The sequence below is a fragment of the Lactuca sativa genome, chromosome 2, assembly GCF_002870075.4.
Source record: "Lactuca sativa cultivar Salinas chromosome 2, Lsat_Salinas_v11, whole genome shotgun sequence".
NCBI classification, from domain to species: domain Eukaryota; kingdom Viridiplantae; phylum Streptophyta; class Magnoliopsida; order Asterales; family Asteraceae; genus Lactuca; species Lactuca sativa.
In genome coordinates this window covers 193013849-193019848 of record NC_056624.2, presented here as the reverse complement: position 1 = coordinate 193019848, position 6000 = coordinate 193013849, and positions in this window count along the sequence as shown.

Below are 6000 nucleotides of genomic sequence, written 5' to 3'. Positions count from 1 at the left end.
TAAAATTTGTGCTTACAGTTTTATGTTTATGGTTTTTGGTACTATACGAGCCCATTTGTACGATTGACTATGTTGCAAAATAATAAGATCTTTATATTTAACAATAACAAAAATATAGATGAAGAACATAAGATGAGTAAGCGAATAATATTACTAGAAAAAGAGGTTACAATATGAAGAACGAAGAACACCTCGGCGGGAGAGATCCCAACCGAGAGTTTTCTCTCTGACTAATACAAAAGACTACATATTTGGTGCACATACGAAATAAAATGACCACTCTCTTTCTATTTAGCGAGAGATGTACTTTACAAATAATAAAGAGTAATAAAATAACCTAACTTATCACTCATAATTTATAGAGAGAGGGAAACCTCATCATCATCCTCTTGTGCATATTCTGGACCTTTGTAAGTGTTCAAAATCCAAGCTTTAAGTTCCATGCATCTAGATATAAGTGTCTTGTCCCTTTTCATGCTAAACGAGGTCATTAAGAACTTAGGTTTAGAGGTTTTGTCGTATTAAGATGTCTTAATGGATAAAGTTTGAAACTTTATCTATCAAGACCTTGGAGGGTATCATATATGAGCTTTGGAACTCTTAAGGATGTAGGAAAACAACTTAATCTAATAAGTTGTTTAGACCTAGTTCCGACGCGTAGCCTTCTGGCCGGTACGACGTGGCGACTGGAGATCAACCCGACTGTTTGGGCATTTTGTGACCACGACGTGGCCAACAGGAGGCCACGACGTGGAGGCTTGTTGATGATAATTATTTACCTTGACTTTGACTATGACCGTTGACTTTTGAGTTAGGTTGGCTTTTGGTCAAATTCCTAGTTTTAGAAGGTAGACAAAAGGTTTACTTTGTATGGTTTATTAAGAGGCGTGTAGCACCCACTTCTCGTCTGTGTAAGCTGATAGTTGTGGATTTCGTCTGTAAGGTGAGTTTTCTTACTATACTTTGTACTGCAGTATGTGTCCATATGTGTAGGATGTTGTTATATTGTAGTGTTTTGTTAGGCTAATAGATCTGCTATGATTACATGTGTTTACTTATTATTGTTTTGTGCATAGTATGGTTGGGTTGAGGTCGTACTGCTTTGTGTTGTAAGCCAACAAACTCTGGTGAAATCCGGTCATAAGCTGAGGGCCGGGAGGCGCAATCTAGTCTTATGCTGCGGGCTCGGGAGCAATCCAGTTTTAGGTTGTGGGCCCAGGGGCAATCCAGTCTTAAGTTGTAGGCTCAGGGGCAATCTAGTTTTCGTGTTGTGGGCTCGGGGGCAATTCAGTCTTCATGTTGTGGGTCCGGCGACAATCCAACCTTTATGTTGTGCTCGGGGGCAATTCAGTCTTCGTGTTGTGGGCCGGACGGCAATCCAGTCTTTATGTTGTGGGCTCGGGGGCAATCCAGTCTTTGTGCTATGGGCCCGAGGGCAATCTAGTCTTTGTGGTCATGGGCCCGGTGTACATGCATTGTATATGTATTGTTGTGTGCAGTATTTTTGGAAACTCACTAAGCTTTGTGTTTACGACTTATGTTTAAAAGTGTTTTCAGATACTTCTAGTTTCAAAAGGAAGGGTCTGGATTGATCGCACTGCATTTCCTCCTGAAGATTTATCCGCATTGACTATTACTCTGATGTTTTGAGAATACTTTCACTCTTATTGTCTCTTGGAACAAGTGAATGAATGATTTTGGAAATTATTTAAATGAAATGTTTACACATTATTTTTAGGATGTTACAATTATTTTTTTCGTTATTAATATCTTTCATCTTACTAAGGCTAATTAGTTAACTTTCTTAGTTTTCACTACCTTTTTTATTTTATATCATCACTATCTCACATTCCCCTCATCCCATATAATTGATAGAAAACCGTTACATCTCACTCCTCTTAGTCTGCTGGGTACGACTCCAAAACGTCACAGAGAGGCTGAGATGACACTCCTCCACGCTATAGCCACGCCAGAGAACACCACCCTCTTAACACCATATTTTTTGTTGTGGAGATGACAACACATTGCAACACTAATGAAGAGAATGTAACAGTCATATGATCGTTCAATGCTCATATATCATGCCCTCCCCCATGGGAGTCGTTTAATACGAGTCTTATTTTAACGTAACATCCAAGGTTCGCCACAATTGTCATACCAACAAAACTATTTCAATCCTGCCTCACCACCGATGCAATTTCCTTCTCCACCATATTTTCATCAAAACGTTTATGAACGACTGTTATGTTTGGTGCCCGAAGTTCTTGAAGTTTTGCTAGCGTCGAGGGCAAAGATTCGAGAAAAGATTAGGACACAATTTAAATAAGTTATCGTTATATGTTTTTTATTTATCATAACTTTTTTTTAGTGTCATGTAATGTTTTTATTTTCAGTTAAAATGTAATGTTTTTGTATAAATGTTACGTTTTATAAAATCATTTTGTTTTTCATTAAAAATAAAAAATGAAAATGAAGATATGAAAATTAAAATGTATGGTGAACATTTCCTAGCAAAAATCAAGTGGTAAGGAGAATGATATAGGAAAAATGATGCCAAGTGAATGACCCATATTCATAAATACAACAATAGTATGTATCATATCATTATATTATATATACTATTAATCCTTAAAATGATGGTGAACAGGAAAGTTTCGGACTTCAGAGATTGGCCACATGACTTCTTGGATTCAAAATTTAACCACCTGCCATAACAATTTTTAAATTTTACACTTATCTTCCACCGCCTGCCTCACCTTTACGTTTCCACCGCCATGGCTCACCAATCAGATGCAAGAAACCCCTTCTCCGACCTTCTTCAACGTTCCTTCTAATTTATTTATCCGTCTTTGTTTTCTTCATTTCGACCTCCCGCTTCCCAGTCATACATCGACCGACTTGCTTCACCCGCTCCGCCATGCTTGGTTTCAAGTGAAGCTTATCAGTAGCTCTTGTATCTCTATCATCCTCTCCTTAATTTGTGAACCCTAATTGAAGTGGTCCATGTGTTTAAGCATTTCATGCCCTAAATCTTCCCATCGCCATCAGTGGGACATGAGGGGATGAACATTCTCCATCTTCAGAAAAAATCATCCTCAAATTCGTGAAAAAAGGCAGCGTAGGAGTAGTCTTCGTTTGCAGTTTTCTTAATTGTTCTTTCTTTCTTCTTTACTTCCCTTTTCCTGTTCTCCTCCTTCCAAACCAGCTTCCAGTTCCTTTCCTTTCACCGCTCTTGGACCCGCCCATGGCTTTCTCCACCACTCCGTTTTGCGAACCCTTTTTGTAGATTAGTTTCTGTTGGAGACGATGGTCTGGCGAGTTGACTCCTGCTTCGATCGTCTCGTGTTTCTCATTAGTTTTGTGTTTAAAACCACAATTTCAGGTTATTTTTTATCCGCTTTCATTCTTTCCATGTTCTACAGCTGGTGCTTCGACGCCCTGAATCTTTCTTCTCTCTCTTATCTCCAGAAAATCAAATCAATGACTTTACTACCGCAAGAACAAAGGGGAAGCAGAAAACACCGACTCCACCACACCGGTTGATTTCGAGTGTTGAGGTGAATGGCCCCGTAATACCCACATCTACTCAAAAATCAAAATTATCATCTTTATATTTAACTTAAAACTTTTTACTTATTTAAGGGAGGACATCATAACAGAAAGCCTGAGCCCCATATAATAATCCCTTCAGCTGCTTTTGCTGGATCCATTATCAGCTTCATATTATGTCCAGGTAAAAAATTCAGAAGCTTTTAAACTCATTCTCTATCATCTTTCTTTCTATATTCTTTTGACACAATGTCTCCAATGTAGGATGCAAAATCAAGGTACTGATTCTCTGGTTCCAACCTCACGCAAATACAGTGGTCCACTTAATTGTGCGATTCAAACTGTAAAAACCGAAGGGGTAAGAATGCTTGAGGAGGGCGTTTTCGTCTTTTTTACAAATGAGAGATTTTGGGAATACTGAAGTAATAATGTGTGATTGTTGTTTTTCAGGTCAGTGGGCTTTTTAGAGGAGGTGTGACGACTTTGATGCGAGAAGCTATTGAAAATGCTATGTTTTTTTAGTACTTATGAGCATTTGAGGCATTCTATGCATTTAAGACTTAAAGATTCTTTGATTGATCACACAAATTTGATGGATGTAGAAATTGGGATCATTAGTGGTGGTCTTAGTGGTATCGCGGTATGTAACATCATCAAAATGCAATCATTAAAAAACATAAATTAGAAGATAAAAGGGCAAAAAAGTCATTTACACTCCATTTGTTACACAGGACAGGAAATTGTTGATCGCTATGATGCTGAGTGCAGACAAAACCTGCAATAGAACCCTCTCTGTAAGACACAATAATTATGCAAATGAGCTTTGGAATCTGTGACTTGTGAGTCATAATTTGATTTGAATCCTCCTTTTTGTGTATGATTTAGGTACCAAAGCATATATATGTCTATTATCAGCTTGACAACTTTTATCAGAATCACCGAAGGTACATTATTACTTACTGTCTATACTTTAGTTACATACATAAAATAAAACAAAACCTACACTCTGCATTTCATTGGCTCTCCCTTTTTTTAGTCGATTTTTGTTTCTAGACCTGATTTTCTTGGATCCGCACACAGATCTGTTGATGTGTTCTTGAACCAGACAAAGTCGGTGTTTAGGTAACTTAACATGGCATTATGGCATCCTAATAAAAAATACTATCATTGACTTTTCCTTTTAATTAAGAAACATATCTGAGATTTCCTTTTGTCACTTCTGTTGCTTACACAAATGACTTAATTTTCCATTTTTTTATTTGGTTTTTACAGTGAGGTGTTAAGAGAATATGGGAGCAGGATGAGGACCCTATCTAATAAAATCATGACAAAATTACAAAAATGGTCCCTATGGTTTGTCAAAAGTAACAAACTTAGTCCCTATCTATTTTTTTTGATGCATTTGGCCATTGTGGTTTGTAAAAGTTGCATTGGAGGTCCTTTTTCATAACACCGTCAATTTTAGCCGTTTGGGGTCATTAAGTTGGGGGTATATTCGTCTTTTTACGTTTGGCGCTCATTTAAGATGGATTAGGCAACGATACGTCATTAACTTATCCTCATTAAGCAGAGTCCAAGAAACCCCCTTCTTCTCCTCTTCCCCTTAGCTTATTGATCATCTTGACGATCTTCATCCTTCATCCCTCCCATCCGATTTTAGGTTTTATCAACTGAAAATGGTACTTTGTATGTGGAATTTACGTGGTCCTCATACGATTGCACCCGACCTTGATAAAGATTACAGTAAGTTGTTTCATCTTTTGTTTGGTGTTTCTTGGTTTATATATTCAAGGCTCATCATTTTACTTTTTCAGATGGTCACGACAATTTCTTCACTTTAAAAATACATCATGGTGGATTTTTTTCAAAGTTTCCAGGAAGAAAGTACGTTGAGGGAAGGTTGGCATTCTATGACTTTGTTGACACTGATCTTTTTTCAGTTCATGATCTAAATGACATGATTCGTGAGATAGGGTATTCTGTGGATGACACAATGTACTATCATTATAGAATTCCTAATCTAGACTTAGATTTTGGATTGAAGGCTCTAGGAAATGATCAAGACGTTATATCTATGACTCAATTTGTCCCTCAAAACAGAGTGATTAATGTGTACGTTGAACATGGTTCTACAAGACTTCATACTTACTTCATGTCCCCAAGTAAAGTTGTTATTGAGCAACTGGATGATGATCCTTCTCCTGAGCTTAATAAGATTAGGCCTAAGAAGAAGGGAATCGGTTCGTGTAGCAATAAATTAGACATGAATGTCCCACTTAAAGAATCAGCTAATCAAGCTCAGAGAGAAGATGGTGTGTATGATTTTTCCATGTCCCTAGTTCCTTTTAAGCCAAACAAACAAGACATGGTTAATGAGTTTAAGGATGATTTGTATTTCCCTGTACCAGAAGAAACTGATACAATGCAAGAAATTACAGTTGATATTAATTG